The following is a 12,148-nucleotide window of genomic DNA, read 5'->3' as shown; positions in this document are numbered from 1 at the left end:
GAGGCGAAGGATGTACTTGCTTTGTCAGGGGTGAAATGAAAGCTCACTAGATTGATTCCTGGGATGACAAGGTTATCCTATGAAGGGGGATGGAGAAGAATGGGTCTATAATTCTAGGTCTCATCTCTATCCTCTGCAATTGGATCCTCAGCTTCCTGACCCGCAGATCAGTCAGTGAAGATAGACAACTGCATCTCCTCCATGTTAAACCTCAACACTGGAGCCCCCCACCACCCCAGCCAAGGATGCATTCTCAGCCCCTACTGTACTCCCCGCACTCCCATGACTATGTAGCCAAGTTCCACACTAACATCATCTACAAATTTGCTAAGGCCAAATATCAATAATGATGAGTCAAATGATGAGGAAGGAGATAGAGTGCTTGATGTCGTGGTGCAATGATAATATTCTCTCCCTCAATATCAGCAAAACAAAAGAACTGATTGTTGACTTCAGGAAGAAAGGAGGATATACCCCTATCTACATTAATGAAGCTGAGGTGGAGAGGGGTGATAACATCAAGTTCCTAGGAGTGACAATCACCAACAATCTGTCCTGGTCCTCCCACATAGATATGATGGTCAAAAAGGGACAACACCTCCCTCTTCTTCCTCAAGTGGCTTAGGAAATCCAGCAGGTCCGTAAGGACCCTCACCAACTTTTACAGATGCACCATAGGAAGCCTTCTATCTGGGTGCATCACGGCCTGGTACGGCATCTGCTCTGCCCAGGACTGTAAGAAACTACAGAAGGTTGTGTGCACAGCCCAGTCTATCAGGGAAGCCAACCTCCCATCCATGGACTCCATTTACACAGCTCATTGCCACAGATATCTTTGTTTACTATGATCTGCTGGTACTGCTCGCAAAACAAAGCTTTTCACTGTACTCAGGTACATGTGACAACAATAAATCAAATCAAATCAAATTCTCTGAAATTTAGAAGAATGAAAGGTAATCTCACTGAAATTACAAGAATCTGTTTCCCATGGCTGCAGAAAGAACTCAGGGTCAAAGTCCAGGAAAAAGGACAAACTATTTGATACTGAGCTGAAGATCAATTTCTAACTTGAATTTTGTAAAACTTGTGACCTTCTGCCCTGAGAATTATGGATACCCCAGCTGTTGTGTATTTTTCAAGACTGAGAGCAATGAATTTTTAGACACTAGGGGGGAATCAATGGAATATGGTTCATGCAGGAAAATGGAGTTGACATGGATCAATCATCACCATTCTGACTGGCAGAGCTGGCTTGAGGTTACATCATTACAACAGGAAATTGATTCCACAAAGTGTCTCCCGTTCTTTCTGCAAGCTATATGTTGTGGGAAACCACTTTACACTGCATTGTAATTTGTGCTCAAATAGCTTCTTTTGACACTTAATAATTGGCTCCAAAGCACGATTACACATAATAATTGATAAATCACTTGTATTAAGGGAAATTAATTTCAATGTTACATTTGCTCTCTCCTTCTAGGCTCAGGATTTGAAACTTGACAGTAAATCAATAACTGTGACATTAAAGTCTGCTACTGACTGTGACTCAACTAATGGTATTTCAAAAGAAAAGGCCGGGGATCTAAACGAGTGGCAATGATTTGCCCAGGGAAGGTCTTCTGCTCAGTTCTTCATTTCCAACCTCATTGAGAAGTTAATAATAACAATACCACATAAAACAATACATAAGGTGGATTCCTGAATGCTGCACTTCTCATATGTGCGTAAAGGAAACACAAATGCCTTCTTTTGAAAGGATTCCTGCACCTGAAAGCAGCCATTATCCCTTAAGGCTCTCACTGTTCCACCACCACCAGCAAAGATTCACCGGTTTTTCCATTGACCCTAAGAATGAAATGACTTTCAAAAGTGCAGAAATGACCACCCACTGAGGTTTCAAATGATCCTACTACACTGAATCCAAATGCAATTATTTTAAAATGCTAATCAATTTCCTGTGAAACACAGACTGTCGTTCAAAACATATCGGCGAAATTGAGGACTGCAGATGCTGGAGATTAGAGTCAAGATTAGAGTGATGCTGGAAAAGCACAGCAGGACAGGCAGCATCCGAGGAGCAGGAAAATCGACATTTCGATCAAAAGCCCTTCATCAGGAATGAGGCAGGGAGCCTCTGGGTTGGAGAGATAAATGGGAGGAGAGGTGGGGCTGGAGCAAAGGTAGGTAAGAGTACAATAGGTGGATGGAAGTGGGGATGAAGGTGATAGGTCGGAGGGGAGGGCGGAGCGGATAGGTGGGTAGGAAGATTGACAAGTAGGACAGAACCTGAGGATGGTGCTGAGCTGGAAGGTTGGAACTGGGGTAAGGTGGGGGGGGGAAATGAGGAAACTGGTGAACTCCACATTGATGCCCTGGGGTTGAAATGTTCCGAGGCGGAAGATGAGGCGTTCTTCCTCCAGGCATTGGGTGGTGAGGGAGCAGCGGTGGAGGCGGCCCAGGACCTGCATGTCCTCGGCAGAATGGGAGGGGGAGTTGAAATGTTCGGCCACGGGGCAGTGGGGTTGATTGGTGTGGGTGTCCTGAAGATGTTCCCTAAAGTGCTCTGCGAGTAGGCGTCCAGTCTCTCCAATGTAGAGACGATCACATCGGGAGCAACGGAGACATTGGTGGATGTGCAGGTGAAACTATGATGGATGTGGAAGGCTCCTTTGGGGCCTTGGATGGAGGTGAGGGGGGAGGTGTGGGCGCAGGTTTTGCAGTTCCTGCAGGATTATATGTTTCAATCCCCTTAAAGAATAATACTATGTCCCCTGTTCAAAGGGAAGAAGAAATTGCAAAATTGAAAAGCAGTGATTGTGAAATTTGTCTTACACTCTAAAGTAGAATATGTAAAGTGGGTGAAGTTAAGAGTCAAGATTGGCAGACATTCAGAAATTTGGTATTTTTTAATGTTTCTTTCCATTATGCATCCCTTTGTTTTCATTTACAATGGTATTATGAGCCCAACTGATGTTATTACTGATCATTCAGATCCCAGACTGAAACCTGGCTTGATAAATGACCTAATGAGATGTTCTCTCACTGAAACACACTCAGGATTTAATAATAAAACAAAGGTTTATTGTGCAGAGGAAATTATGGTAAAATAGAATAAACCAAATTATTTACATATAACACATGTTTAAATCTTCCAAAACACACAATGAAATCATAATCCCGTTAATCCTAAAAAGCACCCCATTACAGTACTCACACCCTTCTTTATTGCCTCTATTGGGCTTAATTTAACTGCAGCATCAACTCTCAGGCCTGAGAATCTAAACACATCTTCCTGGAGATTTCATATAACTGAGCTTAAACTTTCTCAGATTCAAATAACCCTTCAGGGTTTTAATCAAACACATCTCATCTGAATTTTTTTTACTAAACTCCTTAAATTGAGGTAACCTTTTGTTTTTAGCAATTATAGGCCATGTTCTTCCTTTTTCAGGACCAAGTGCATTACACATGCATTTAAAAATCCTGAAAAAAAACAAAAAAAAGTATTTTTCTTCCTAAGCTATGTGTGTTTTCCGTAATCAAAAGTAAAATAACCAATCTCTTACCTTCTAAACTAAAGTTTAATGAACAGCTGTTTCCTTATTCACTCATAAAATTTTCCCAATGTAAACAAAAATAAATTATTTTCCAGGTCTTTCTCTCACACTAAGATAAATTACCATAGATATGCAGAAAATCTATATGCCACTCATTCAAATTCAAAAATCTAATTCAAGAGGTGTATAAGTGATGCCTTGTGAAAATTGTGATGATATTAAATTCTCTCACCAATTGCAATGGCAATGCAATGGCTCCATTAGGATGGTGAAATTAAAGTGTAACATATTTGCATGGAAGGTTCCTATTTTAAAGATGGCCGCAGGAATTGGTCATGGAAAAAAGTTGATCTGCTCAAATAAGCTGCTTAATCTTTTTTGATAGAAAGTGGAGAGAAGTGCCCAGTGTTTCTTTTTAAACAAGCTGCAATCTTGTAATAAAATCAAGATCATTTGTCAAGTATTTTCCTGTTTTCAGCAGTAGGTTTTGAACAAGATTGAAAAGCAATTTTGTTAATTAGGAAGGATATTTGGAAAGTCAGCCAAGTGCATCCAATGACATTGATTTACATTCCTCACAGATTAAATGGAAAGATATCAAGGATGAGTTTTTAACATAGCACACTGCTGAGCCACAGAACCTAGAAGTGCTGATAACTTGCGCTTTTTAGTTCTTAGAAAACATCTTTATACTGAGGCTCTGCAGGGATGATGTCATTGCCATTTGTAAATGAGCTATTTCAGAAGGCCAACTCATTGCATTTTCACCTCAAATTTGACCTCTCATTCCCTGACTTAATTATGCTGTGAGTTGTCAGGATCTGGATTTTACTACCTGAAAGTGTTATGGAAAAACATTTAATCATAACTTTCAAACGGACAATGTTGAAAAGAAAAAACTGTGGAATTATGAGAAATAACTCAAAGAGCAGGCATAACATGATATGCCAAATGGCCTTATTCTTTGCTGTATTGTTCAAATCTCTTTTTGGGCATGTGGAGGAAGTTAATATGAATGCCAGTAGTTAGCTGTACAAGAATTGTTTATCCCAGGGACCAAATGGGAAAATCTTCTCTAAAGGTTGTTATCACATACTAAATAAATATCCTTAGCTTCTGAAGGCACTAGAATAATGCTGCATACAACTTTTACTCTCAAAAATGAATAGTTTTAATGAAGGTGAGAGTATAATCAATGACACAAAAAGCAATTACATATTACGAGTAACGTAGGTGGAAAGAGCTTGCTTTTTCTCACCATTCTTCGAAGTTAACTGGCCTGCCAAGCACTCTGAAAAAACTTCAGATGGACTTCGCAATATGAACCAGGCAGGTTGATAAAAATGTTCTGGTAAGCAACAGGAATCATGCAGGATTAAATAACTGTCTTCCAGACATAAAAAAGAAGCTGCCAGTTCATCATCATTTAAATTTATCCCATAAAATATTCATTTATAAATTGAATGTTTGAGGCACTGCCTTGGACACCTGTGCTGTATGTGTTAAACTAATCCCGTGAGTGAAGCAAATTTAATGTTTAAGCTCCATGTTTATCACAATACAAATTAGATAAGCCAATATTCATATTGGAAAATGTTTCATAATTTGTGGGCACTAGTTCCTGACAAAATAGCTTGTTGTCTGCGAGATAAGCATGGATGAAATCAATGTAGTCTTTTAGTTCCTTACTGACCCATAAACAATTCTTGTACAGTTAACCACTGGATTCATATTAATTTCCTCCACATGCCCAAAAAGAAGATTTGAACAAAACAGCATAGCATGAGGCAATTTGGCCTATCATGGCTATGCCTGTTCTTTGAAAGAAGTTATTCTTCATAATTCCACATTTTCTTTTCAACATTCACCCATATTCCCTTTGAAAGTTATGATTAAATCTTTTTCCATAATATTTTCAGGCAGTAAAATCCAAATCCTGACAACTCACAGCATAACAAAATTTTCTCACTTTCCCTCTGCTTCTTTTTGTTAATTACCTTAAATTCGATATCCTACTGGTCCTTACCCTCCTGTGTGTTGGAGAAAGTGGGAAATGCAGATGCTGGAGTCCTGTGTGTTGAAACAGTTTCACCTTCCTTATTTCATCAAACCTGTCTTGTGACTTTGAAAAAGTCTTCTACATTTTACATAATTCCAGCATATCTGGTCTCTCCAGGTGTCTCTAAACTGAGATTTTAATGATTATTAAAGATTTTAAAATTTCAAACCTGAACAATCTATGAACTATGGAAGCAAGCAAATTAACATTGAATTTGTTGACCTGAAGGACGGAACACTTCAGAGCGCAATTCTAACTCTTGACAGCTCACCATCATCTTGGCCAACATGGCATTCTTTATCGGGGTACCTGGCTGGTGATTTGTTTTATTCATTCATGAGATCTGTGTGTCGCTGGCTGAGCCAGCCTTTATTGCCCCATCCCTACTTGCCCTGTGAAGGTGGTAATGAACTGCCTTCTTGATCAGCTTGGTGTAGGTACACACATAGAGCAGTGAAGAAGGGAGCTCCAGGATGTTGACACAGGAATGGCGACGTATTTCCAAATCAGGATGGTGAGGGGCTTGGAGGGAACTTGCAAGTGGTGGTGTTCCTATGTATCTGCTGCTCTTGCCCACCTAGATGGCAGTGGTCATGGATTTGGAGATTCAGTCTAAGCAGCCTTAGTGAATTTCTACAGTACATTTTGTACACACAGCCATTAATGAGCATGTGCGGTGGAGGGAATGTATGCTTGTGGATGTGGTGTCAATCAAGTGGATTGTACTGTCCTGGATGGTGACAAGCTTCTCGAATGTTGTTGAAGCTGCACTCATTCAGTTAAGTGGATAATACTGCATCATATTGCCGCCAGGTGGTTTGTAAATTGTGGACAGGCTTTGGGGAATCTGGGTCTTTTGGTGGGGGGGGGGGGGGACTAAAACTGATTTTGGGCATTGAGTTCCAAATTCAAAATCAAACTCTGTTGGCCGCTCGGCATTTTTTAATATGCCGACAAATTGTGTGTTTGATGCTGCACTCGATCTGATGAAGGAAGCTGTTTTATTAAGAGCATTGTCCAAAAGAATCAGCACAAAACCAAACTAACCACAGCTGGAGAGTTCCTCAATTATACCTGCTCCCTAACCCGACTCCTAATGTGGCTTTATTCCGTTCCAGAAAACCAGTCGTTTGTAAAATCTTCTCGGCAGGTACAATGTTAGCCCTGAACATCCAATGTAATTAATTCCCAAGAGGTTTAAAATACAGAACTAGAAGCTCTAATTGTTCAGACTTGGTGGTTAAATAAAGGAAAATTCCAAAATCAGGGGCAGCACCGAGATCTTCAAAGACAAAACACAGAGCAGGGAGCAATCATTTGCGTTATCTGTGCACAGTACAAAATGATAACTTTCAATAGGAAATATGTTTTTTTTTCATATAGAGAGAGCAAAATACCTTTTCAGCACAATTAAAAAGAAAGCCTTGAAACCTCGAGTGCTTCAACAGTTCTGAATGTGACATTAGTTTGCCTCCTGGTGGAACGGAGGAGCTGACTGACAGAATCAGTTCAACCAGACTTCTGCATCCTTCTCCCTGTCCTCAGCCCATTGCCTCCATGCCCATCCCTTACATTGTGGACAAATGCTGGCTCTCACCTCCCCCACCCCCCAGATCCTTTGCAAACATCGCGAGACTCTTCCCATTTGCTCATCATTCCCCCCCCCCCCCCCCCCAAAAGAAAAGCCCACACAAACAGGCAGAGACACAACCTTGAGCAGCAAACGGGTAGCTAGCTACTGTGTGTCTGCTGCTCCTGCTGCTGGTACCTCGCCTACCTGTCGCTGTCTGCATCCTCTGTCTGTGTGTGTGTGTGTCTGTGTGTCTGCCCTCACCATCCATTCAACCACAGGTAAGTCACCTGGCTTTCCTCGGCGTGGTATTTTTATTTTGCATCTTGCCACCCAATGCATTCGGCTTTGGCGGATCCTGAGCATCCTGGTTGGTGATGTGAGTGCCTCTCTTCCCTGACTGTGAGCGGGGATGTTGGGATATTCCGCTGCAAACAGCGCGAAAGAAATGGACAGAGGGGGTTGTGCATGCATTTGAAAAGGGGTCCAAGCCGCTCCAACAGCAATATGCATTCGAAGCGGGGTGTGTGTGTGTGTGTGTGTGTGTGTGCACGGCTCCAAACATTTGCAAAGCGTCTGCAATGTAAAGGAGACAGTGAGAGGAAGCAGTCGATCCGTCTCGGTGTCCATGACTACGCCACAATAATTAAGGCGCCTGAGCTATTTGTGGGTTGTTTTTGGACTGGTGCACGAAAACTTCCGATGATTTTGATCCCATAATCTCCCTGACCCCTTGGTAGATGCAGCAGGTGATGGGAGTGAGCGCTGGATCTAACTTTGCCTAATGCCTGTCATTTTGGAGTTGGGAGCTGTACCCTCTGGGCTCTGCTCGCCTATGGGCCTCAGTACTCAAAAGGTCTGGAGCTTTAAGATATCGAGGCTGGAATGTGTGGCCCACGGTAAAACTGTCTGTTGGTTACATAATCCTTTCCGGGCCTTATCTCCTTCCAGGGCTCTCAGCATGAGTTAGGTTGAGGGTTGAGTCCTGCCACTTGCTCATCCCGATAGCAGCACTGGCAACAAGGTGGGATCAGGACCAGGGAAATGTGACCCTTTTTTGAGCAAAAATGGTCAGGCTTTTTAACCTTCAGTGAAATGTTGCAATCTCCTCACCACCAGGGACAGTTTAAAGAGGGGGAGCTCTGAATAGGGGAAGTGTTCCCCGCTAGGTATTAAACATTGGCCAGATCCTGTGGAGAGAAATGTGTCCGGTTTAGCTTAATACAACAAAGGATGTGAAGGAAGGGTCCCTTACTAAAGGGAAGGGGGGAAATTGTAAGTTAATTAAACTGCAGTAGACCAACAGACCTGGAACCGGCTCCATCAGTTAGAACATGGCTGATCTGTACCTTAACTCTATTTAGCAGCCGTTCCTCGACACTCCTACCCAACAAAAAAAACTTACTCTTGAAAGACGTATGCATCCCACCATGCACGCAGTTTTAGCATTTCAGATTTCCACTACCTTTTTCCTCATTTGTGGGACGTAGGCATTGTTGGCTGGCCAGCATCTATTGCCGATCCTTGAGAAGGTGGTAGTGAGCTGCCTACTTGTACCGCTGCAATCCATGTGCTGTAGGTTGACCCATAATACACTAGAAGAGGGAATTCCAGGATTTTGACCCAGCAACAGTGAAGGAAAGGCAATATATTTCCAAGTCAAGACGGTAAGGGGTTCAGTGGGGAACTTGCAGGGGATGGTATTCCCATGTATCTGCTGGCCTCGTCCTTCTAGATGGAAGAGGTCATGGGTTTGAAAGGTGCTGTCTGAGGAGCCTTGGTGAACTTCCGCAGTGCACCTTGTAGATAGTACTCACTGCTGCTATTGAGCGTCAGAGGAGCAAGTGGATGTCAGTCACACCTTTTCTGTGACCTCGTGATTTTGCTGCTAAACATCTGGAGTTCTGACTTTAAACATTATGTCCCCTGGTAAACAGTTTCTTCAGGAGAGAAATTACTTTCTCCAAGTCACCTTTGATGAATTCTTTAACATATCTGAGAGCTTTCTTGAGACAGTATCATATCAGGAGTGCTTAATGGTTGCTCCCACCTTTTCTTCCACACGTCAACTGCACCATCCCTCAACACAGCAACAATCCTTCATTCCTGAAGTTGGTCAACTACCAAATCCCAAATGGGCTCTTTGTTCCCATGAAGGAAGGGCCTGGATTTGTTGAATGTTCATCCTTACTCCATATTTCACTCGTCCTGAATCCAGTGGAGCACTGGAAATTATGCAATGAAGTTGGAAACAGGAGGAGGCCATTCAGATCTCGTCATGCACTACTGGTTCGTATCTTACCTCCCCACATCTTGTAACCTTTACATCTTTGCCCATCAAAATCTGTCTCAACTGCAAAGCTTTCAACTTACCTCCAGCCTTGACAGATTTTTAGAACAGTGAGTTCCAGGTTTCTGCCATTTTTCAGGCAACCTGGCATCATAACTTTAACATTTTTAAAAATGTTTAATCTGCTGTGAGCACCACTGGCTGGGTTACCATTTAATCCTCATCCCTAATTATCCTGGAGAAGATAGTGGTGAGCTGCCTTCTTGAACTATTGCCATCCTTGGCCCATCGGAACCCAACAGTGCCACTAGGGAGGAATTTGACGTAGTAATACTGAAGGAATGGCAATATATTTCCAAGTAAAGGTGGTTTGAGTTCTGGCAGGGAACTTGCTGATGTTTCCAAGCCTCTGCACCTCGTCCTTCTGAAGATTAATTCCCGGGGCTGTGTGCTACAGTCCAGAGGTGAGCTGACCAAAGTGAATGTGAGGCTGATCTTGTTGAATTGATCTTGTCCTGAAACAAAAGATCTATGTGCAATTCAACAGTTGAAGCAAATGAGTGTTTTTTCCAACATACCAGTACTTAGCTCTGTGGTATTGTGGGGAACATTTAACAATGCATGATGGGGAAAAATGTTAGTCAATTCTCGAGTTATAATTCTGTAAGTTAAAAAACTGTGAAGAGAGGTCGGAAACAGTAAACATGACACAGGCTGATTCTTAACCTTGTAACAGCTCCTTGAACATTTTGAACATTTTAGGCAGATCTTAGCCTAAACAAAAGGTCCGTATAATAGAAACAGAATCATGGAATGACCCAAATGATTAATTTTGTTTTAGACTAAGGTTCAGTGTTACAGATGATGCACATTTCATGGTAATCTGTAATTGTTTAGCATATTTTAAAATATATAATGTGTTCCTTTTCTTTTGTAAAGGTGCGAAACTTGGAAGGGAAATAGGGAACGATCTGAATCCCTCCTCTTGCTAAGTTTCAGCCAAGTGCTGCAGTACTTACAATAAAGGCTGATTATTGTCAGTTCAATTGATTTTTTTTTTGAGTATTGTTGATTTCTTTTGCTCTCATAGATCCCTGCAAATTAAGTTCTGCTACGACAGCTGTCCAACCAGAACCTGCTGCAAATGCTTTTTCAATATTTTGTGCAGAAGCAGTCAGTCAGTGGCTATAGGTGAAAAGACAATCTTACTGCTGTCTATCTTTCTAACCTCCTCCAATCTCACATTGCCCTGAGAGTTCTGTGTCTCTTCAGTTCTGACTTCTTGTGTGGTGACAGGTTGTGCATTTTGCTGCTTTGGCCCTGAGCTCTGGAATTCCATCCCAAAACCTCTGAACCTTTTTCTAATTCACTGAGTAAATCTGCATCTTCGATCAAGCTGTTGGCTGCCTACTGCCATATTTCTTTGTGACTCTTGGTGCCAAATTTTGTTTGATGGAAGCATTTTGGAAAGGTTAATTAAATTATAAGTGCTCTATAAATGAAGTGTTGTTAAAGGAAAGGGAAGGGGTAATTGTGTTTTAATTAAGCACAAGCAGTCTAACAATAGAGAGGCAGTGGAAGGAGTGGAGAGTAGACATGAAGAGGCAGAGCTGAATGTTGTCATTATACATGTGGAGGTCAAACCCTTGCCTTTCATGATATCACCAAGGGGAAACATGTAGATAAGGTACAATAAAATTGGGGATTCCATAGTAACAGTGTAAGGTAGATAGAGAAGTCAAGACTGGAGATGAGCTAACTATGATTGCATAGGTAAGGATTGAAACAAATGAGGACAATCCCACTAAATTGGAAAACAGAGAGGCATTGGCTGACCAGGTCAGAGCTCACCCCCATTCACCATTGTCATACTTGCAGAGGATGTCATTTGCAGCTGAAAGAGAGGAGGGTGTTGGCAGAATCACAGAATTGTTACGGTGGAGGAGAAAGCCATTCAGCTCATCGTGTCCAAGTGTGTGTCATGACTTAGTGCCACTCTCTTGTCTTTTCCCCTGAACATCATATCTATTTGAATAATTATGCAATGCACTCTGGAATGCTTCCACTGAACTTTCAGCAGTGCATTCCAGTTGTCATGATAGGACCAAAAATGAGGTAAGTACCTAATATGGAGTGGTGGGGGTGGGAGAACTAGGCTATTTAGGAGCAGACTGGGAGATTGGGGAGGAGGAGGGAGGAATCAGGGATAGATCTCATAGATGAAAGGTGCTCAGAGAGAGAGAGCTTGAGGGTAATAGTGGAGAAACTACAGAATAAGATGGGATGTGTCTGAGAGCAGTGGGGGAAAGGTAAGAGATTGACTTTATTTGGAGGAGGGGAGCTTGCACTGATCTGTCAGCACCTTGTGTATACAGTACTTCAGTTTTGTCAGAAGTTGGAATTGTTCATCTTAAAGCAGAGAAAGGAATGTGTTAGGAGTTTTGAAAAAAAAAACCAAGGGTTTTAATAAACTAAATATAGAGAAACTGTTTCTATTCACAAGAGGTTTGATAATTAGAGGATATAGATTAAGAAAAAAAATCAGAGTAGGAGATGATTTTTTTAACAGCAAACTTGAAGTGCACTGCCTGGAAGTATAGTGGAAGCAATTTCAAAAGTAACTTTCGAATGTGCAAAGGGGATGCTATAAATGCTTGAAAAGGAAAGACTAC

The 12,148-nt window shown here is 41.8% G+C and overlaps 1 protein-coding gene and 1 long non-coding RNA gene across 3 annotated transcripts in view; one reads left to right on the top strand and one right to left on the bottom strand.

The window, feature by feature from the left end:
• The first annotated feature begins 7,332 nt into the window (after positions 1 to 7,332).
• The window catches only part of ache (acetylcholinesterase (Yt blood group)), a 67,374-nt gene continuing 62,558 nt past the window's right edge, over positions 7,333 to 12,148 (top strand). The window contains exon 1 of one of the 2 annotated variants that reach the window (XM_043683432.2): positions 7,333 to 7,467. The gene's annotated coding sequence lies outside the window, so the exon portion shown is untranslated. The remainder of the gene's footprint in view (positions 7,468 to 12,148) is intronic. The other variant, XM_043683427.2, reaches the window with a different exon arrangement.
• LOC122544297 (uncharacterized) overlaps positions 7,422 to 12,148 on the bottom strand; it is a 38,172-nt gene continuing 33,445 nt past the window's right edge. The window contains exon 3 of the long non-coding RNA XR_015754351.1: positions 7,422 to 9,991. This is a non-coding gene — a long non-coding RNA (uncharacterized LOC122544297). The remainder of the gene's footprint in view (positions 9,992 to 12,148) is intronic.

Source organism: Chiloscyllium plagiosum, unplaced genomic scaffold (genome assembly GCF_037043375.1).
Source record: "Chiloscyllium plagiosum isolate Xiang-an unplaced genomic scaffold, Cpla_swu_hap1 HiC_scaffold_44, whole genome shotgun sequence".
NCBI lineage: Eukaryota > Metazoa > Chordata > Chondrichthyes > Orectolobiformes > Hemiscylliidae > Chiloscyllium > Chiloscyllium plagiosum.
This window is presented reverse-complemented; position numbering and strand designations above follow the sequence as displayed.